The sequence below is a fragment of the Globicephala melas genome, chromosome 19, assembly GCF_963455315.2.
Source record: "Globicephala melas chromosome 19, mGloMel1.2, whole genome shotgun sequence".
Lineage (NCBI taxonomy): Eukaryota > Metazoa > Chordata > Mammalia > Artiodactyla > Delphinidae > Globicephala > Globicephala melas.
In genome coordinates, this window is record NC_083332.1 from 59,340,713 (window position 1) to 59,363,218 (window position 22,506).

Consider the following 22,506-nt stretch of genomic DNA (forward strand, 5'->3'; position numbering starts at 1 on the left):
GCGCGGCGCCGGCGCGCCCCGGATCCCCAACCTAACTTACCCCTCCAGACCCCTCCCCCCACCCCGGCCTGGGTCGGGGCGGTGGGTCCGCCGAGCCCCCAGCAGACCGGCGGGCGCGCGCGGCCCCGGCCGCTCCCGCTGCGGTCCAGCCGGCGGTGTGTGCGCTACGTGCGGCGGGGAGCGCCCACCCGGCCCGCCGCCCCCGCTGCGCCGCCGCCGGGGGTTGCGCGTCTCGCTCCTTTTGTCTGCCTGCCCGGAGCCGGCTCCGGGGCGGCGGCGCAGCGAGCGGCCGGGGCAGTCGAGCCTTCCAAGGTGAATTAAGCACCGGGTGTGAAGTTACTTTCCCGCAGGCCGCCCTGATCGGGTAGCATGCGCCTCCCCGCCCCCAGTCCCCGGGATTATTTTCCTCTCCCTCCAGCCAGCCCCTTGCGCGGTCTCCGCGCGAGCGTGGCGCGCACGCCCCCCGCCCCCCTTCCTGCCTGGGATTCCCTGGAAGGTTTTGTGCCTGCGGAGGTCGGAGGAGGGGGCCGGGGGAAGCTCTGGAGGGTGGTTGGCGTGGCTTCCTGTTTCCCTAACCTTCCTGCGCGCTGACAGCAGCCTGCCCTGTGACTTTCTGTTTCGGGGCAAGTCGCACTTGCAGCCCAAAGGGGAGGGGGGTGACAGCGGGAGGTTTGGGGGGCCCCTCTTGTGTTGACCTTATTTGCACTTTGAAACCTTAAAAATAATTACATGTAGGCTAAAGGGAAGCAGGCGAGCCAGGATTCCTGGTGAGGGAGGTGGGAGCCTTGGTGATCCCTGGGGCCCTCCTGGCTGGCGCGCTGTCACCGCCTTCCAGAGCCCCCTGGGGTCAGGAGTAACTCAGCAGGCCTAAGCCCCGGTGGGCCACGTGACCCGCAGGTCAGGAAGGCTGGTGTGCCCGCTTGAGCTAGGAATGAGCTGTTTTTATTTCCCTTTCCTTCCTCTCAGAGTTTTATCTTCCCTGGGCGTTGACACACAGTTCCTATGGAAGTTGGGGCGTCCATTGATTGGAGGGTTTGGGGGGACGTTGGGGCACTTTAGAGAGGAGAGGGGAAGTTTCTGGGCTTATGTTGGGGCTTTTAAAATTCTGCATAGGAGGCCGCCAGAGGAGGTTTAATGTCTGGCTGGCAAAAGGTGCACGTGGCCGGGTGTTGGGTTTTGAGTTTTTCCCTCTGTGTTCAGAAGCCCCTGTCATTTTGTCTGAGGCTCCCACAGCTGTCCTGGATCCCCTGGGGAGGAGCATGGGGGAGGGAATGGGCCCGGGGAGGACCCAGCTCTGCTAGATCTGACCCTCGCTGACCCTGAAACCGGGGCAAACATCTTCACCAAGTTGATAGCATAGAGGGAGGCTAGAAGGGGGGAAGAGTGGAAAGGACTTCTCCATTCTGTGGGAAATCTGTCCATTTACTCTTGTTGAGTTTCTTTGTGGCTGTTTTGGGTCCCCAGCCCTTCCCAGGAACTGACAGATTCTATGTCTCTTGCTTGGCGTCTCCACCACTTTCACAGGAAGAATAGTTCTCAGGGTCGGCCCTTGGTCTCTTTAGCTTGTATCTCTGTATTCTTGATCTCTTTTTCCTTCACTGCCCGGAATGCAAAGTTAGCACTTCTCTTCCCTCTGCACCGCATACACTGGGCGGGTCCGTTCCACATTGAAGCCGGAATCCCCAGTTGACAAAAGTGCAGGGCCAAGTGCTCAGGCCGAGAGCCGGCTCCCCCCATAGGTAGACCCCGGGTGGCCGAGAGCGGGTGCCAGGGCCCTTTAAACCCAAGCTCTGGCTGGCGGCTCCTGGTGGCCTCTCCACCCCCGCTTTGTACCTGCAGCGCCGCCCTCAGAGCTGCACCTTGTCTTAGAGACACTCAGGACATGATTGTGGCAAGAGTGCATCTTCTTAAGTACGGAGCTCTTAACAGCACAGGTATTTGTAATCTCCACCCCACCTCACCTGCCACTGGGTGACTGCCGGTGCACATTTACTCATCAGATAACTGGTTGTCTTTTTACACTGGGAGCCTCCCAGAGAAAAGGAGGAAGCGTCAGTTTAGGAAACGCAGAGCAATTAAGGAAAATCAGTCCTGGCTGATGTGAAGAAGCCCTGATCAGCAGAGCTGAGGGCTGCCGGTCGGGACCCTGGGGAGGTCAGTGCGCACGTCCTCTGGGTCTGTGGAGGCAGGTTTGTCCTCCACTAGAGTTTTCTTTTTTTCAATTGCCCAACTAGGGTTTGTATTTTTTAATTTTGCTGTAATAGTGTAGAAAGAAGAGCCGTGGTCCGGTGGCTTTGCTTCCCTGGGCTTCAGTCAACTCACGTTAGAGTAGAAGGTGGAATTGTAAAAGGAATGACCTGGTTCTGTGGTCACCCTCAGGCTCCCTTGCAAGTGCCTTCTGGGAATCGGTCCTGTAAGCCCCATTCCCACCCCTGAGCTAAGTGCTGGTTCTGCCCATTTCACGGAGGAGGAAAGTGAGGCTCAGGGGAGCTAGCAGTTTGCCCGGCTGGGAAGTGGTAGAGCTGAGCCGTGAAGCTGCCCACTGCCCACCACACTGGCCCAGGACAGAGGGGCCTGGATGCGGCCAGCCCGGCATGCTGTGACTCTGTCGCCTTAGACGCCTGACACGTAGGTGCTCTTCAGTTTCTGGGACCCCGTTGTGTCCCCACAGCCGGATCCTGTCACAGTGTCTGTAACTGCAGAGAGCCAGGGCCCAGAACCTGCCCGTCCAGCCGTTCCCGGGCGGGGGCGGGGGGGGCAGTTCATTCACAGTCAGGCTGGCATCAGGCACCACTCCTCCTGTGTGACGGGACTGAGGCCAGGCAGTGGAGGTTTGAAGTCCTGCTCTGCCTCTCCGGAGCCGTGACCTGGGGCAGGTGGCTTGAGCTCTCTGGGCCTCAGTTTTCCCATCTGTGAAATAGGATTCATAACAGGGTCTACCTCAGCATGAGCGTAAGGCAGGTGCTGGCCCTCTGCGGCCCGCTGCTTGACTAGGTGAATAAAGTTTTCTTGGCACGTGGCCACGCCCGTTCCTTGACGTGTTATCTGTGGCAGCTTTGGAGCTGGAGCCCCAACAAGTCGGTGTGACCAGGACGGCCAAGCCTACGATTCATTATCTGGCCCTTTCCAGGGAGGCGTGCTGACATCTGGTGTAAGGGATTAAACGAGTGAATCCTTGCGGGGTACTGAGGACGGTGCCTGGGATGACGTGAACACTTAGCAAGGGACGGCTATAGTAATCGTAATAATTATTATTAAGGTGGAATTATTTGCAGAAAATCACAGGGCTTCTTAGCAGTCGAGCTGGACTTGAACTCGGGTCTTTGGACCAGGCCCCTCGCGCCCCATGACACGGTGTCTGGCCTCTGGCTCATTCACTGGTGGAGATGCTTTCTGTGTCAGGAGAAGGCGGCACAGAGAGCTGGGGACTGGTGGGTAGTGGTCGGGGGGGTCTCGCATGCCTCTTCTCAAAACTCCCTTCTGTGCACACCTGCGCCCAGCTACTCCCTTTCCTGAATTCCACCAGACTGTGAGCTCCACGCAGGTGGGGACTGTGTGTTGCTTTCCTACCTGACTCAGTGCCAGACCAGTAATAAAAATACTAATAAAAATAATGAGGAAGAGGTGGCAGCAGCCAGTCCTTCTGTGGTGCCCATTCCGTACCAGCCATGGGGTTAATGGAATCCCATTTGCCACCTAAAGAAACCGAGGCACAGAGAGGTTGAGGCCGCACAGGCAGTAAATGGTGCAGCCGGGCTTTGACCCCGGGCAGTCTGGCTCCAGAGTCCCTGCTTAATAAATATTTGTTGAACGAGTGAGGGAGGGAGTGAGGGAGGGAATTGGCCGTTGGTGTTGGCGGTGGCGCCCTGCTGGCCCCCTTATCTTGTTCCTGGAGTTCACGGAGGGAGGACTCCTCAGCTGTCAGCTGACCCCACCCCGGCCCCATGCTGAACTCTGGGTGACCCTGGCTTCCCCTGGGGATTTACTGTCCACTGCTGGGAAGGACACTCCAGATTCTCCAGTGAGGAAACTGAGGCCCAGAGAGGGCTGGGGCTTGGCCCAAAGCCACATGGCCTGCTGGAGGCTGCTCCCAGAGAATCCAGGTCTCCCCAGAACATTTTCTCTTCCCCCAGCTGCCTCTCTTCCCCGAGGGTCAGCTGGCCTGGGCCCCTCTCTACGCATCCTTCGACAGGCTTGCAAGAGATGGGCTTCCCCTATTGGGAGCTGCTGTTGCCCGGGAGAGGCCCAAATGGCCGGTGGGGAGCTGCCTAGATTTTCTTTTTCACCCCCTAGACTGCTTCCAGGAAGCCCCAGGGTGTGGCCGCGTGTGGATCTGTGCTCAGGCCCACCTGGTCTGGGGGAGGCAGCTGGAGGGGAGGGCAGGCCAGAGCCGCGGACCTCCAGCTGCCCGATCCCGGGGTGCCCCCTCAGGAGCTGAAGCTGGGAGGGGGGTGGGTTGTCTGCAGTTACCAGCTGTGACCGAGCTCATGCCCAGCTCTGGTTCATTGTGGGAAGCTGCTGGGTCATGGGCAAACTCACGGCTGTGGGGGGGGGGGGCTCCGGAACCACCCAGAGCCTGTTCTCGGGGCCGGTTGGGCCTAATGGAATCTGACTCAGATAAAAGGACAGCACTGCCGTTTCAGTTGTGATGGAGAAAGCTCCTTATTTACAGCTCAGAAACTCAGCAGGGACAAGCATTTCGGCTCCCGTCTTGCACTTTCCAGGCGATCACTAATTAATCTTCCGATACCCCTGAGAAAGGGGGAGGGGCCGCCACGTTTCCATCTGTCAGGCTGGGAAAGCCAGGGGCCCTTCTGTCCCAGCTGCGGCCCAGCCCTTCACCAAGGGGCCTGGTCTGGTTCCCACCCCCCCTGCTCAATTTGGTTCTCATTAAGATTTTTTTCTTGCCTTAAATGTGTTGTTTTTACTCCATGGGTGGGAATCTGATATGGCCCCACTGGAAACTCTCCTGCTTCTTCTTGACTCTTGGGAGTCAGGAGAGGTTTCTTTTATGCTCTCGGAGCACTCATTACGATACCTGGATTCCTGCCCTAGAACGGGGCAGGGGCAGGGAAGATTTGCTTCCTTCTGTGCAGGAGGAAGTGGAGGGTTGGAGGGCAGCCGGCCAGGGCCACCCAGCTCCCAGGGACAGAGCCAGCAGTGGGATGAAGTGTCTGGACCTGGGCTTCTGTTCCAAGTCCAGGGCTCCGTATCACTTGGACATGGACGTGTGTGAACGGAGCAGCCCCACTGTGCTTCTCTCTCTCCAAGGTCAAGTACAGATGGGCCCCTCTGGTCATCTGGTCTACCCCACGCTTGGCAGCTAAGAACACAGACGTCGGAAGACCTTGAGGGACCTGTTGATTTCTTTTTTATTTACTTATTTATTTATTTATTTATCTTCGGCTGCGTTGGGTCTTCGTTGCTGCACGTGGGCTTTCTCTAGTTGTGGCGAGCGGGGGCTACCCTTCGTTGCGGTGCGCAGGCTTCTCATTATGGTGGCTTCTCTTGTTGCGGAGCACGGGCTCTAGGCGTGTGGGCTTCAGTAGTTGTAGCACGTGGGCTCAGTAGTTGCAGCTCGCAGGCTCTAGGGCCCAGGCTCAGTAGTTGTGGCGCACGGGCTTAGTTGTCCCGTGGCATGTGGGATCTTCCTGGACCAGGGCTCGAACCCATGTCCCCTGCATTGGCAGGCGGATTCTTAACCACTGCACCACCAGGGAAGGCCTGGACCTGTTGATTTCTAATTCTTAGATTTTTGGTGAGATTGGGTTGGTAGATGTGGCCTCCTCATCTACTAGGGAATGTCCTATCATACTGTACTTTGCAGGGAAAAAAAAAATCAGGCCTTAATAACCCCTAAAGTGACCCTTTCCCAAAGGACAGTGGCCTCACCTCTTACAGGGTCCCTCAACAAAGCAGTTCTACATTCATATCTGGAATTGTCTCTCCTTGCTGGTCTAGCTACACAATCAGAAATTTTGAAGCCACTCGGGCAGGTGGGGGGCGGTGTATTAAGAAGAGGGAATTTGGGGGTGAGGGAGTAAAAAGAGATGCAGTGCCTTTTTTTTTTTAAGAGCTCCACATAGATTTAAAGTCCTTTTGTTAATTTAGGAACATAAAACCGTGTGATGTATAGCTTAGTTTGCTCGTAAAATTACTACGTGTGGCATATTTAGAGCTAGAAAAGCTTGGGGTAAAAGGGAAAAAAATCAGTGAGCATTTTTCTTACAAGTCTTTAGGGGAAAACGCATTTTTCCGGCTTGTTCCCACCGATGCCAGGCCTTCCACAGCTTCGGGTTGACGGTTGCCCTCAGCCTGGATTAGAGCTGAGGGCAGTGCTTGTTGGGGGCTGGCCAAATCTGAGTTAATCTGCGCCCAGGTCTCGCCCCCAGAGCCCGAGCCCACCCAGTGGAAGCCCACAGCCTTGAAGGATCAGGGCCTTCTTTCTCCCTCTCCCCCTGCAGAGAGACAGGAAGCGCCCTCTGACCAGGCCTGGACTGCCGCCCAGTGGGCATTTGGCCACTTACTTAATGGCCTGCGGGGTTGGGAAGTCATGGAACATTGGGCTTGGAAGGGACCTCAGAGGTCAGATGGCCCAGCCCCTCCCTCCTCTCCATTTGGTGGTCTCGGACGGTCACACCTGCCATGCTACCGTGGGTTGTTAGAATGTTGCTTTTTACAGGGAACACACACGTGCATTTCACTTAGTTCTGTGCTCCTGGGACACAAAACCAGTCTGTCCCCTCCTAAATATCACCGGTTTGAGCTGGGCAAGTGCTGGGCCCTGTGTTGACCCAGAAGGAGCAGCAAAGGAGGTCTGTGTCTCATTCTCAAGTTGCTTCAGGAACGAATAGGGAGCAAGATGAGTGAGGACGGAGTGCTCTGGAATCTCCCGGGATCAGTCACCCTGGTGGAGGAAATCCAGGAAGCCTCCGTGGAGGAGGTGGCGTTGGAGGCAGGCCTTGGAAGTGAGGTGTGCAGAGGCGGGGTGAGGCTGGGTGAAAGGAGGCTAGTACAGTGAGGAGGGATGAACAAGAATAGGGAAGCCACTCTTAAGACATTCAGCATGTTAAGTTCATGCCAGGTGTGCTGAGAACTGGGTGCTGGGCCATCCCTGCCCTGGTGGAAGTGGGGGATGTGGATTGAGTAATACAGGGTAAAAAATGCTGGTGCCCGAGAGCGTGTGTAGAAATTTCTGGGAGTGCAGAGGAAGCACCGATTGGTTTTGAAGTAGGGGTGGAGTCAGCATCTGAGAGGCCACAGAGAGGAGGTGAAGTTTGAGCTGGCCTCTCTAGTCTGGGCACTTGAAAGGAAAGGCCACCAGTCCTGCCCTGATTCTTAGAGGTGCCTGCTGGTGACAGGGCTCTGAAGCCTGCACATCCTTTAAAGAGAGTGTCTAGACAGCAGGACCCCTTCTAGACTGTGAGGGCCCTGGACCTGAAGCATGAGAAGGAGAAAGTGAGTGGGCAGGATGGAGCCTCACTCAGAAGGGGCCTCCCTGGCTGCCCAGTGGGCCCTTGGGCCTCTCGCCCCACTCTGGAGACCAGGCAGCGGCACTAGGACCAGCCCTTGCCCTCAGAGAATGGGGGCCGGGCAGGCAGGGCCCAGCCGGTGGGAGGCAGCGCTGTCCCCGCAGGGGGCTGGGCCAGGCCCCTGGAAGATGGCGGCCTTCGCACTGGGCCTCCCAGGAAGGGCAGAAAGGAGAGTATTAGGGGGAGAGGAGAGCTTGGCGAGGAGGGATAGAGCAGCGTGGGGGGAAATGAAGCCACTGGGTGGGTCGGAACCACGTTTGGAGCGTCTTGAATGGCGTAAGGCCAGTGACATGTGACCCTGATTCTGCTGTAAGTGGGTTAGCCAAGTTCATCTGTTTATTCCACATGTGTTTACGACATGCCAGGCACTGGCCCAGGCACGCGGAAATACGGCCGAGAAGCTCCCAGGAGCCGTGCCCTCCTAGAGCACCCGTTCCAGCAACGAGCCCATGGCACTGCGTCCCCCAGTGCAGGCTCTGGAGAAGGGAATGGGGTAGCCAGAGTGTGGGCGGGGGTGGCCAGAGACCCGAAGAAACAGAGGGGTTAGCCCTGGAGAGGGCTGAGGGGAAAGTCCCAGGCAGAGGGTCAAACACGTGCAAAGGTCCTGGGGCCTCAAGGGTGTCCGTGTGGCTGCAGGGGCAGGAGGGGTGGGGGATGAGCTGGGAGAGCTGGGAGCAGAGGAGGGGGCAGTGTGACTTCAGCCGCTCCTTCTGGCTGCTGGGCTGAGATAGATTCCGGGCGGTTGGGGGGCAGGAGGGAGGCCAGCGTGGAGGTGACCGCCAAGGACCAGGCCGGACCAGGCAGGGAGAGGTGGGTCAGATGGCGGCGTGCCTCGTCCCATCTGTTTTAGGAAGGCGGCTCGGACAGCCTCCATCGTGGAGGCAGACTATCAGCAGAGGCTCCTCTCAGAGCCATGGGGTCCTGCAGGAAGAGGGCAGGGGGCTCTGAGTGGGGGCCAGCACCCCGGTGGTTCTCAGAGTGGGGTTCCTGGGCCAGCAGCATCGGCACCAGCTGGAGCTGATAAGATGCAGCTTCTCGGGAACCCCCACCCCCGCACCAAGACCTACTGAGGCAGGAAGTCTGTGGTGGGGTCCGGCAATCTGTGTGTTCTCAGCCCTCCAGGGGATTCTCGTGCTCGCTCAGGGGTGAGAACTGGTCTAACACTTCGGCCTGACTGCGGAAACAAGCTGGCGGTAACTGGTCCCCAGGAAGTTTGAGAATGGAGTTTTAATTAACATAGGAGCCCTTGGCAAGTGAAAGAGCAGGGGATTAGAGTAATCGGGAAGGGGCTCCTAGGACGAAAGTGGTGCGTGGGGTTTCAGGACCTGCCCTCAGGTGGGTAGCAGCAAGAAGCTGAGGTGCCAGGGGTGCCCCTGCGGGGGTCCGCCTGGCGGGCTTCAAGGTCAGCGAACTTTTCTGATGCTGCAGTGCTGGTTGGAACAAAGACTGTGGGGTGAGAGCACTGGGGTCGGTCCTGTCTCAGCTCCTGGCAGGCTGTGTGACTCTGGGCAGGTTACTTACCTTCTCTGGGCCTCAGTTTCCCCATCTGTTAAATGGGGCCAACGGTAGGGCCTGCCTCCTCGGGTTGTTGAGAGCATTCGGTGAGTTAATCTGTGGAAACGCGGACCAGGCACTGCGGAACCGTTAGCTGCGCTTACGTTTGGACTTCGCTCTGCCCGTGTCTTGGCTTCTGGACGGATGTGAGGAAGGAGGCCCTTCCCGAGGGACCTGGATGAGTCATGCTTGATGGGGGGCAGTGGCCGGGGCAAGGAGCACATTGTCCGTGGCCCCTGGGGCTGGGCAGGCCCCTTTGCTCAGGCTCGAAATGGCTGTCAGCCAGCTGGGGCCATGCACGACGCTCTGGTCACAAGATGGTAAGTTCTAAGTAAGTAAAGAAGAAATGGAATCGCCTTGATTAGATCGTCCTGGCCCCTTTCCCACTGCCCCCCATGTCAGAAAAGGAAAATGGGGTGAGCCCGGGACCCTGGGGCTTCCTGGGTGGCGGGTGGCGTTGCCAGACCGTCTCCAGTGGAGACTTTCATTTTAATGAATTCCTTCTCCGACCGCTCCACCCCCAGGGGACTCCAGTGTCACCCTCAAGCCAGCGACAGAGCCCACGCCAGAGGCAGACGGCACCTCGTCTCGTACACTGGGGCCTTCTTTGAAGCTGCCCGACACTGGTCTCCACCCCCTTGTCACTCTTGTCCTATAATTCATTTAGGATTAGCTTTCAGAGCTCCTCCAGTCCTAACTTCTGTCGTCTTGGTAACTGTGTCAACCGTTCGCTGGTTTCCCGTGATTATCTGACAAGAGAAAAGGGGGGCTGGCAGGGAACATAAAGGAAGGGGAGGAGGAGATAGTGCCTGGGTCTTAATTGAACTCCCTGGAGGGGCCCGGCGGGTGGGGCTGCCTGCCGGAGAGCAGTTAGAGAAAGGATGGGGTGAGGTGAGGCACCCCCCCGGCAGCTGCGTGCGGAGGCGGGTGGCACACGGGCTTCTCACCCCCTCTGGGAATGAGTGGCACAGGTATCCCCAGCCTTTATCTTAGATCTTAAGGGCCCAGGGCCAAAGATGTCACTCTCTCCCCCGCCACTGCTCTTTTGAGAAGTCCCCCACCCAGGCAGACTTCACCGCATCTCTACTTCAGCGCTCACCGTGACAGCATGCTGGCCCGTGGTGGGGTGGGGCCCCATCAACATCTCCCTGGACTCCCTGGGATGGAGGAGACCTTCATAAGCACATGTGTGGTTGTAATACGATGTCGTTTATTATGCTCACGTGTGCGGCGGGTCAGGCCTTCAGAAAGGGCGTGATGGGGTGCAGGTGGTCTCTGCTTCACGTGGCCTGGGGCCTCTGCTAGGAAGACTGGGAGGCTGGAGGCCGTTTGGTGGCCAGGCTCGGGAATCGTCTGAGGGCTTGTTCCACCCTCTCGTCTGGCAGGTGATGCTGGCTGCTGGCCAGGACCTCAGTCCCGGCACCTCCGTGTGGCCCCTGCACGCGGCTTGGGCGTTCTCACATCATGGTGGCCTCGGGGAAGCCGTGCTTCCTACGTGGGGACTCAGGGCTCCAAAGGCAGGCGTCCCGGCTCGCAAGGGGGAAGCTGCGTGGCCTTTTGGGACCCAGCCTCAGAAGTCACACAGTTTCACTTACGCCACATTCTGTTCCTTACAAGTGAGGGGTGAGCCTGCCCGGGGTCAACTGGAGGGGAGTGAAGCCCCACTTGTCGATGTGGGCATAGCGAGGTGCGAGCAGAGCTTGGGGGTGGGAGGTGGTGGAGCCTCTTCGGAACACATACTCCATTCGCCTGCCGGCTCTGTGTCCGGGTAGGTGGTGGCCTTGTCTTTTCCAGGGACAACTTCCCAAGTGTCCTGAACTGTATGCGGTGGGGCTTCAAGCAGAGGCCTTGGTGTGCTGGTGGGGCAGCCGGGAGGTGCACGCCTAGGTGGTCTCCCACGGCAGCCAGATCCATCCGCCAGTATCCACCAGTTTCAGGTTCACTTTCCCTGTACAAATAAGGGTTGTTTCTCAAAATAAGGGCCTTGTTACTTGTCACAGAAGAAAGACCAGCCCCTCACCGGGATCAGTGAGAAGCCTAGTGTGCCTTTTGGGGAGCTGCTAATGAGCTATGTCTGATTTTTATGAAACTCTGTGGTAAATTATTAATTTGGGCCAGAAATGAAAGTGTGGAACCAGAGAGGCTTATGAATATTCATCCTCGGCTTCAGCGTGCAGACGTTGATCCGTGGCTAGGGCAGCCAGCTAGGCTCGTGACCCAGAGACGGACGAGGTACCTGGGGAGGGGGCTCCTGGGAAAGCTTCCACCTTTGTCTCGCTCAGTTTCTCCATCCATAGATGGGGCTGATAACTGACATCTCATTATTAGCATAGTGGCAGCTAGAGCAGGGCTGGGAGCGGCTTGAGAGAGGGGAGCATTCGTCAGAGGGTCCCTGACCCCTGGGGTTTCACCGCAGTGACTCTGTCGCTATCATCGAGTCACTGACGGTGGGTAACGCCTGCCAGGAAGAAACCAGCTGGCCGCACTGCTCTGCCTCTGCTTCTCTCTTAGGGTCTCCTGGGAGTCAGTGCTGGGGACCCCATGGAGATCAGATCCCCTTGATGGGGAGACACCCTTCGGTTGTGGAATATCATGGTGGTCTTGAGGCCACCTCCAAGGTGGAATGTTAACAGGCCTCCGCCACGTTGGAACTGCTCTGCGTAGTATATTAACGTTTCCAGGCTGGTTCTGCGGGGGTCTGCTCCTCCGTGACAGAGCCTTCTAGCATGGGAGGCGTGGGGGGCAAGGCCCTTGGCAGTGAACCCCCTGCATGTGTGTCTCGCCTGACCTTCTCCACCCCTCTGCCATGCTCTGTCCAGGCTCTTTCCACTGCCTAGACTTCCATGCTCAGAAGTGTGGAAACCTTCCTGGGCTCCCCCATTAGGACCGGTCGCTCCTTCCTCTGTGCTCCCACATTGTAATGGTGGGAGCGACCTCCTCTTTATTTAGGAGGGGGCATAGCCCAGCAGTTGAGCTCATGGGCTCAGAAGCCAGGTGGTCAGGGTTCAAATCCCGGCTCTGCCATTTATTCCTTGTGAGATCTCGGGCGGGCTACTTGGATGCCCTGTGCCTCAGTTTACTCAAGTGTAAAAGGTGGAGGATGCTACTTCCTGAGCTTGCTGTGAGAAGTAAAGGATTTGTACATTTCAAGGGGCCAGCACGGAGCACAGCGCGTAGTGGGCCTTCCACAGGTGTTTACCTGCTGTCGGTGTTCTCGTTAAGTGTGATCGTCGTTACCGTCTTGTTTCCGGCTGGGATTGGAGGTCCAGGGCAGGCCCCCCGGGTATCCCCAGCTCAGCGTGGGAGCACAGCAGGCCTCTGCTGGTGACTGCAGTCTCATGTCAGTGTGTGTTTTCCCTGCTTCTCGGGAACCCGGGACTTCTGATCACACTGTCACCCTAGCGTGCTGTGGTGAGGGCCTTGGAGGCACGCTGGGCTCGTGTGGGTTTGGGTGGGTCTCTTCGGGGCTTTGCACCTGCCCTCAGCTTGGATGGGCCTGTTTGTATCTCAGCCCCTGCCTGGAGATCGTCTCTGCGTGGAGCTGAGGCCACTTCCTGCCTGAGCCCCGGGCGTGGAGGCGGGGGTTTCGATCCCCCGCCGCCTGGCAGAGGAGGACACAGAAAAGCGAGGTTGCTGGCGGCTTCCGGGGTTAGAGCCAAGATATGACCTGCAGCCCCGGGTTCCCAGGTTGAACCGGCGGCTCCTCTCAGCAAGCTCTTCAGAGAAACGGCTCTCGGGGGCAGGCTGAGCTGCCAGATGGGATTAAATGTCGCCTGTCTGAGTCCCAGGGACACAGGCTGGTTCTGAGGGCCTTGTCCAGGGTGGGGGAGTCCTGGATGGCCTTGGCCCTCGGTCAGCGTTGGCCTTCGAGGCTTTGGCGTTAGGGGAGATCCTCAGAGCCCAGGCCGTGTGGGGGGCACTGCCCAGTGTGTGGAGGTGAGAGGAAACGTGTTGGGGGAGGAAAGACCTTGCCCTTGACCCGCCTCTGCCCTTGATGCTCAGGGTCTTCCGGGGTCCCGCAGGTGGGCTGCAGGCGGGCTGTTGGAGGCCTGACACCTGCTGCGTGACGAAGCCGCGGCACTCCTCCTGGCCTGCAGAGTGGTTCATGAAAAGCATGTGAGGTTTTATGTGGCTTATTGAAACCAGTAACTCCACCTGCCTGGCCTTTCATTCTGGTTTTGATGCCTTTGACTCAGGGCTCTGTCACCTCCCAGGTGCTCGGGCTCAGAGGGAGGCAGCCAGTGGATCAGACCGGTGGGGCGAGCCCAGTGGAAGGAATAATAAAGCAAATAGCCCGCAACCAACTTTGTTCTCCTTGCCCTGGTTTGGAAAGACGTTGGCTTCTTGCAGCTGCAACTGCCGGGGCAGTTGTCGAGCAACTTGCTGGGTGCCAGGCCTGGGGCTGAGGGGAGAATGGAAAGTAAGTCACAGGTCATGCCTTTGAGGCCCTCCTGGCCACCTGAGCAGGGGAGGGGCTGAGCCCCACGTGGACGGCAAGCGTTGGGGCCTTGGAAGGATGCAGAGGACTCCAGGGGCTCAGAGGACAGAGAGTTCCCAATCGGCTGGAGCAATCTGAGAGGGCTTCCTGGAGGAGGTGGTGTCGGAAACAAGATTCTGAAGACTTAGTGGGTTTTGAAAGGGGAAGATGGGGGAGGTGTGAAGGGAGGAGACAAACTGTAATGTGCCCTCCAGTGACCTGGGATCTTAAGGGGCAGGTTCTGATTCAAGTGGGTCAGGGTGGTGCCTGACAAACCAGATGGGGACTTTCCCTCCCTTGAGGCTCTGAGGTCATCTGCATCCTCCCCAGGCCCAGGTTGCATCGATATGGCTGATCCATAGGGCACACTTGGAGTAGCGAGGGGCCAGGCCTAGCCACATGTGACCATCGAAACATAAAACGTAAAATTAAATTGATTAAAATGAAACAAAATCAAGGGACTTCCCTGGTTGCACAGTGGTTAAGAATCCACCTGCCAATGCAGGGGACACGGGTTCTATCCCAGGTCCGGGAAGATCCCACATGCCGTGGAGCAGCTAAGCCCGTGTGCCACAGCGACTGAGCCTGCGCTCTAGAGCGCGCGAGCCACAACTACTGAGCCCGCGTGCCACACCTACTGAAGCCCATGCACCTACAGCACCTGCTCTACAACAAGAGAAGCCACCGCAGTGAGAAGCCCGTGCACCGCAACAAAGAGTAGCCCCCGCTCGCCGCAACTAGACAAAGCCCGCTCGCAGCAGCAAACACCCAACGCAGCCAAAAATTAAAATTAAAATAAATAAATAAAATGAAACAAAATCAAAACTTCCATTCCTCAGTCACACTGGCCCCACTTCAAGTGCTCAGTCGCCACATGGGGCTGATGGCCACAGTACTGGACGGTGCAGGAAGAGAATGTTTCCATCATCATGGAAACTTCCATCGGACAGGCCTGGCTTGTGACCTCGGGCAGGGGCCAGGGGACGCCAGCAGAGGCCTGGGACAGCCTTTGAGTCTTCGCAGAGAGGCTCTCAGGAGCCTGGGGGCGCTCTTCGCTGTGTCAGGGGCCACGGGGAAGCCCTGGACGGGGATTGACCTACCTGTAACATTAAACACAGGAAGGACAGTTCAGAGGTAATGAGAGCCCAAGTGGGGGGGGGGGGGGCGGGGGCCAGAGCCATTATGGAGGTCAGGCTAGCAGCGTCACGTGTGGGTGACGAGGGCCAGGGAGGGGGTGGAAGTGGGGGACACGTGTTAGGAGCTGGAGAGATGGTGTCAGTGCCCGTCAGTGAAATGGGGAAGTGAGCTGGGTTGGAGGTAGAGGCCCGAAACCACCAAGTGACAGTTTGATGAAGGGAGGAGTGATTTCATTGTCAAGTGGTATTGGCTTTGGGGCCAGGTGGGCCCCGGAGGGCAACAGTTCTAGTGATTTGTTATGTGCCTGTCCACTCATGTGCACATGCGCGTCATCTCCCGCGGGGGTATGTCTCTCTAGAAGGTCTCAGGAATTCCCTGGCGGTCCAGTGGTTAAGGACTCGGCGCTTCCACTGCCAGGGCCCGGGTTCACTCCCTGGTCGGGGAACTAAGATCCTACAGGCCTTGTGGCCAAAAACACCCAAAAAAATAGGTCTCCAAATGGATTCACTCTCTCCTGTGTGCACACACACTTCAGTCTGTCCTCAGCACACCCAGAAGTACAGAGCAACATGAACCTGAAAGAGGCTGTTCCGGAACACAGCTCTCCTCCCTCGGTTTCTAGGGCCTCTCCCAAACCTGGGAGTCCCCGTGGCCACGGGACCTCAGTGACTTCTTCCAAGGGCTAGAGAAGATCCGTGGAAAGGACACCTGAGTGTCCAGGGGGCCTCCTGACGTCTGTGTCATCAGGGCAGTCCTCGTGAGGGGGATCACACACGAAGGCTGGACGTCAGGGAAACCTGGGCTGGGAAGAGGAGGGTTTGACTGTGTGAGTGTTGGCCTCCCGGGACACAACGGGCTCTGGTTAGGGGGCTGCCTGAAGCCCCAGGCGAGGGGTTAAAGGGGCTTCCCATGCGTTGGTTCATCCAACCTTCACGTTCCCTGTTATCACCAGCCGCACATACAGAGGTGGAAACCGAAGCACAGAGAGGTTAAGTGACTTGCCCAAGGTCACACAGCCAGTAAGTGGAGGAGCCAGGGTATGAACCAGAGGCAGTAATGACCCCCCGTTTTCCAGTCCCTCAGTTACCCTCCATCTCCAGGATCATGGCACAAACTTTACATAACGTAGAGTCAGGAGCCCCACGGGGAGTTCTGCCCCTCCCAGGCCTTGCCACCTTGCACGTCTCAGAGTTTCAGCTGGTTTTTTGAATTATTGAGACATAATTCACATACAATGAATTTGAAGTGTGCACGTTGGTGATTTTTTAATACGAAGTGTTGCAATCACCAGTGATCTAGTTCTAGAACATCTTTCACCCCAAAAGAAACCCATTAGCAGCCACTCGCCACTTTGCCCCATCACCCAAGCCCTGGACAACCGCTGCTTTCCATCTCCAGGGACTCGCCTGTTCTGGACAGTTCATATGCGTGGAACCCTACGGCATGTATCCTTCTGGGTCTGATTTCCTTTAGCGTTATGTCCTCAAGGTTCATCCGTGTCATTGCAGGTGTCAGAACGTCATTCCTTTTTATGAACAGATACCATTCCATCGTATGGATGGAACCCATTTGGTTTATCCGTTCATCCACCGATGGACGTTTGGGCTGTTGCCACTTCTTGGCTGTTGTGAATAACACTGCTGTGCACGTCTGTGTACAAGTTTTTGTGTGGACACATGTTTTTATTTCTCTTGAGTGTGTACCCTGGAGTGGAATTGCGGGATCGCATGGTGGCTCTGCATTTAGGCTGTTGAGGAGCTGAGCTGTAAGACCGTTTGCCCGAGCCTCAGTTTTCACTGCTGTGAAATGGAGCAGTGCCGTGATGCACTGTTTTTCCGTATCAAGTGATACATCTTCACTGGAAACTCTCAGAAGCTAAATGATGCCTTTCATTGCTCCTGTTAATAGTAACACCAGGGCCACCCAGCAGGTGAGGCCACAGCAGGTGGCCAATAGCACCCTTGCCCTTGCCAGCCTCTGCCCAGGAAGCATTTCCCCTCCTCTGGCCATCAGTGCTCAGAATGGACTCGTGAGTGAGTGTCCTTCATGTGTTTCTGGGGAACTTCCTACGAATTTGAGAGAAATTTCTCCAAAGCTGAATTCCATAGAAAAAGAGGTGAAGGCTGGGACATGTACGTAACCTCTGCCGCCCTCCTCTGGGTGGGGATTTTCGGGAGAACTTGGGTGGACGCAGTGTTGCCTTCTTGGCCGGGGCAGAATCAGGACGTCCCAGGAGTTCAGCTTCTGGAGGACTGGTTTGGGGAGCCTTATTCCCCCTACATAGGGGTGGGGCGCCTGGACCTCCCATCTGGTTCTGACAGGCGGCCCCTGGAGCCTGAATTTTTCTTGGAGGGCGTCCAGCTGGTGCAGAGCTGGCTTGGCCCTGGCGCTCTTGTGGGAGAGAAAGGAAGCTATTGAGGGCCGGCCGTGGAAGTTGTAAACTGGATAAATGACCCTCCAGAATGCGTTTCCTCAGCTCTGCAGGGAGAATTCAGCCTGGGAAAATCCCAGTGTCCATTATTCAGCTGCAGCCCAGAGAGGGAAAGTGACTTGCCTGGGGTCACACAGCAAGTTCGAGCTGAGCTAGGAAGGCTCCTCCTGACACCAGTCTGTGCCTTTCAGCAGCTCTGAAATCCTCTCCTGCCCTCTGACATAACCTCTTCTATCCCATTAAAACCCGAGGCTTAATCCCCGCAGGTCAGCAGCAGCCGGCCTCCACAAAGCTGCCCCTCCCTCCACTTGACAGGGCCCAGGGGTCAGGAGGCCACCAGAGCAACCTCACAGGATACATCCCCAAACCACACAGTTCCTTTCTGGGGGTCTCCACCCTGCCTCTAAAGGGCTCCTGGGCCACCCTGCTAAGAGCCCACAGGGGAGCAGGTTTGGAAATGCAGCAGATGTACCTTCCAGAAAGCACAACGCCAGCCTGTCTGTCCCTTTTGCAGCTCTGCTGGGATTTGGGTGGCTTCCTAGATGGCAGGCCCCCTCGGTCCACCCATCAGCACGGGACGGGAGGCAGCCTGACGTTTGTCCCTGCCACCCTGGAGACCCCGGGGCCCCTGGAGGGAGCCCGACAGGGTTATCAGTATCTGCTCTCCTCGGGGCGGGGGGTGGGGGGTGGCTGTAACCCCCAGCACCACCCCCCGCCGCCCCTGCTTTCAATTTATCAGCCTTGTCTGCTGCCAGCACCCCACCTCGCCCTGCCAGCCGCTTGCTGCAAAGGTTAATCCCCTCGCCCTGTGGCTACTCCCGGTGTCCCCTCCCCCCCTCCCAGCTCTTTTGCTCCAGTTAATCAAACGGGGCTCCCTATTGTCAGAAGACAAAGGGGGATGTTTATCACACCTTGGCGCCCCCGAATGTCAAAGGTGCACAGAGTCTGAAAAAATACTGGCAGGGGCTAAGCCCAAGCGTATGTCTGCGGGGTCCGGGGCAGGTGGGTGGGCGGCTGCGACCTCGGGTGACCTGAGTTCTTTCAGATTTAGCTGCAGCTGATGGCTTCCCAACGCCACGCATCTGACAGTGTGTGTTTCCTGGGGCAGCTCTGGCGGGATGGCCAGGAGATCTGTTATCCGGCGTCAGCATTCTGGTTCCGGAGATTATTTCATTGGAAGGAATGAAAGATGCTGTGAAAATACATACAGATCCTCCTTATAGCCCTCCTGGTGGGCTGGATACTCACGCGTGGCCCAGGTGAGGGATACACAGCCGCGCTCTCCCTGCCCTTTCCTCTCCCTTCAACTTGGACTTTGCCATTTTATTTTCACGTTTTCATTTGGGCACCGCAAAGGCAATGTGGCTAACTGTGATTTTTTTTTTTTTTTCACGGAGGGGGGGAAATATAGATGTGTTCATTTTATAGGGTTTTTTTTCCCCCCCTTAATAAACATGCTTTAAAGATGTTTGACATCTGTAACTAACAGCTGGCATCCTGGTATGGAGGAATGCCCTTTTATTTCAGAGCAGGTTGAACTGTCATTAATAATATAATTAGGTGATTATCAGTATATAGCAGAAAACTGCTTAATTGCAGAGTTTGCTTTTCTAGGATTCCAGTCTTTTTGTGGTTATATTTGTTTTAGCTGTTTGAATTTTCATGATATTTTGGCATTTGGTACGTTGCCTCGTTTTGTGTATGTGTGTAGATGTTTTTTTTTTTTTTTCCTTCCTGTTTTCTAACGTGTCTGACAGCTGTCTTCAGGAGCATTTGGTCCCAAGGAATTTTCTGGTCCTAATGCAGCGATGAGGAAGCATTACCTGGAAGAGGTTTCTTCCTCTGGGGCCCTGTTTAACCCGCTCTGTGCCAGGCTGGAGTCCTGCGGGAGCAGGTCCAGAATCCCAGGTGCCCTTTGATGTATCTGATCTCGCTGTGGTTAATGGTATGAAATTAGACATTTAACCCCAGAGCCAGGGTTGTCTGTTAAGAGGCCCCCTTTTACAATGCAATTTATTTTTACGGTGTGTCCTTAATACACGATATTACCAAATGGTTTTCAGTCATGTGGACTCCAGAGAGAGAAAGGCACATCTAAAGGGACGTGGTCTCAGATGTAACTGGAATTTGAAAATCAGTGGGTTTTACAGAATCCAGGAGGAAAAAAGACTTTGAAAGAAAATGAGTCTAGAGGTGAGGTTGCCTTTGAAAAGCCAGCAGGAACCCCTCTCTCCTTATTCCTGGGCTGGGTTCGCCCGGTGATGGGGGAGCAGGGTGTGCGGAGTCCAGGGCTGACCTCTGAGTGGCTTTCTTCAGCAAACCCCCAGGAGACTGTTCGGCCCCCACTCCCAGACGGAGGTCCCTCCGGACCCTCTCTTGCCAGAGACTCCGTCCTTCCCAGAGCAGGGGTGTGTGTTGTGGGTATTACGGCTCCTTTCCTTCCTAAGAGGTCCAGGGAGAGCCTCACTGACAGCCGTGTTCTGGGGTTGCAGCTTAGATCCCCAGCTCACCTTGGCCATGCCCGGTGTGACCTTGGGAATCTTGTGCTTGGCCGCTGCAAACCCCGAGGGACGTGCAGCTGGCCCCCCGAAGTCGTCACCGGGCCACCACGGCAGCCCTCACCCACTCTGGGCAATGTTGCCTGCTTTATAAGAGCCAGCAGGTCCTACAGGGGGCTTTAATATCACCTCATCCCCGCATCCCAGACAGGAAGCTGAGGTCCTGGAGGTGGGGTGACCTGCCCCCCCCACCCCGTGCCAGCCAGGAGCTCAGCTAGGCCGCAGGATGGGTGCCTCAGAGCAGGGGGACGGGAGGACCCAGGGAGAAGGTCCTCCAGAGGAGTGGGCTGAGTATTCGAGACGCTTTGGTTTTTCTCTGCCGTCCCGAGCATACTGCCCTGCGGAGGTGGTGGAGGACGTAATTCAGGGCCGCCCTCTGGCCCCCAGCCCCACCTTAGCCGCTGCATTAGCTCATTTAGTCCTCTGCCCACCCCGGCATCATCCCCACCTGTCCAGGGTGTGACAGTGGCCCAGAGGTCCAGCTCGCCCACCCTGGGAGCTGCACCTTCAGAAGGCAAAGGCCACCTTTACCTGAGAGTTTCTGGGAGGACTCGGGGTCCCCCCACACCCCTGGGTCTCCAGCACTTTGTGATTCTCAGCCGAGCCTGCCAAGCTGGTCAGAAGCCCCGTGGCCGACTCCTCTGCACAGTCGCCTAGACCGGGGAGGCTGCGGTTGGCAGCCAGCCGCGAAGGACCCCAGTTCGGTGCTGTGTGACGGCAGGCAAGTGCCTTCCCCTCTCTGAGCCTCTCGCTGAACTGTCAGCCTCCTGGTGTGGGGAGGCTGCTGGCCTTTGTTCTCCTAGAGCCGGCAAGGCTGGTGAAAGGCCCTGTGATTCTTAAGATAAGTGCAGGCTTCTCCCAGCCCCTCCTGCTGGCGCCCAGCAGGCAGACGAGATTGGCAGGAGCCTCTCCCGGGAGGCCAGAGCAGCCCCAGACGCTGCGCGCTGACACCTGGGAGGGTGGAGATGGGGCAGCTGTTCCTGCTCGGCTGCCCCTGGGTTTTACGATCAGAGGATAAATAACCTCGAATCAGTGTTTTCACCTTAATGCTGTTGATGACATTGACGGCATAGCTGCTGGACCCTAGTGTAGATGGAGGTGGGCGGGCAGTCTACTCAGGATCACCTCCCAGACGACAGGCCAGAGGCACAGGTGACCTGGCCACTGGTGCCCATTTTACAGATGGGGGCAACGGAGGCTCCGAGAGCTTGCGTGCCAGCTCATCTTGTTTATGTTCTCTCTCTGGCTCTGCGCAGTGAGTTGTTTTTATTTTGCAGAGAGGAACAGGGGCTTAAAGGGCTAACAGACCTGCCCAAGGTCCTGTGGCCAGGAAGTGGCAGAAGGATTCGGACCCAGGCCCAGCCATCACTTAAATCCCACCAGGTGGCTCCCTACTCAAACTCTCCCTAGAATAAAAGCCAACGGTCTTACCGCACTGCTGTGCCCCGCCCACTCTCGGTCCCACCGCAGGGCCTTTGCGCGCGGACCCTCTACCACCCTGTGTGTGCACTTCACACACCTGAAGTGCATTTTTTGTGTATTTTATCATCAGTCTCCCCAGCTGGACTGTAGGCGTTGCCAGAACAGGGAGCGATCTGGTTTGTCTTGTTTGCAGTTGCAACCCGGTGCTAACACAGTGCCTGGCACACAGTAGGTGCTCAGTAATGCCTATTAGTTGGAAGCGCCGCTTCACTGCACGTCACAGCCAGCATGTGGCTTGGGATTTATGGTTCCCTCTACCCTAAGCAGAGAAGGGTTAGTGTGAGAAAGACAGGACCCAGTGATGCCAGCTTGCAGCCTCCTGGGCTGGGGGATCTGAGGGGGGCTTCGGGGGTGGGACCGAGGGGACATGGGGGACCCTCCCCTTGGGGTGGGGCTTAGTGAGCCAAAGGGCCCCTCCCTGGGCAGGGCTTCTGCAGAATAGGGTTTCTGAAAAGTCTCACACACCGGCTTCTTTTGAAATTCTGAGTCCAGCTTGCGGGTGGAGGGGGGGAGCGGTGGTCAGTCACAGACACAGCAGTGCATTGTATCCTTGGAATCCTTCTGAAGCCAACTTGTTGGGGAGGGTGCTTTGTATTGTAAATTTCCACAGAGTAATTATGTCTTAATGTATGATAATCCAGCCGGGCCGTGTTGCCCGGCAGCCTGTGTCAGCTGTGAGCCTGGGCCGGCTGTGTGTAGGACAACCGGGGTCAAAGGGACATGTCCTGGAGATCTGGGGACAGCGGGGTCTGGCTGCGTCCTGCTGTGTCGCTCCTGAGGTAACTGGGACTGGGGTTGGGGGATTTCCCCAGACCTGAGCGTGGGAGACCCCCTAAGGGATGGTTTCCTGGCGTGGCCTCTCGTCCCTCACCCGGGAGCAGAATTCCCCAAGAAGCCCCATCTCAGAAAGTCACAGAACTGCCAAGTCTTAGGTCAGAACTGGCCCTGAAGGATCCCACACTTGGCTTGAATACCTCCACGGATGGGGAGCTCACTCCATGCAGTCAACAAATTTATCGAGCATTTACTCAATAAGTAAATCGGGTACTGGAGATCCAGGACTGAACTGAGGAGATGAAAACTCCTTATTTCCTGGACCTGACACAGTAGTGGGGAAGGTAGACAACAGACAAGATCAATAAGATATGGGATAGATAGGGGTTACAGAGGAAAGAGACAGCAGGGAAGGGAAAGGGGGAGGCAGTGCAGGGCGAAGGGTGGGTAGAGTTTTCGATAGGGCAGCCACGGGGAGGAGACTAGGTAGCCTCGAGTAAGAGCTTTCATGGCAGTGAGGGAGGCGGCTCAGTAGATTCCTGGGGGAACAGCACGCTGTGT

The 22,506-nt window shown here is 56.9% G+C and overlaps 1 protein-coding gene across 6 annotated transcripts in view; it reads left to right on the forward strand.

Moving 5' to 3' along the window:
* GSE1 (Gse1 coiled-coil protein) overlaps positions 1 to 22,506 on the forward strand; it is a 418,195-nt gene that overhangs the window by 309,706 nt on the left and 85,983 nt on the right. The window lies entirely within an intron of this gene.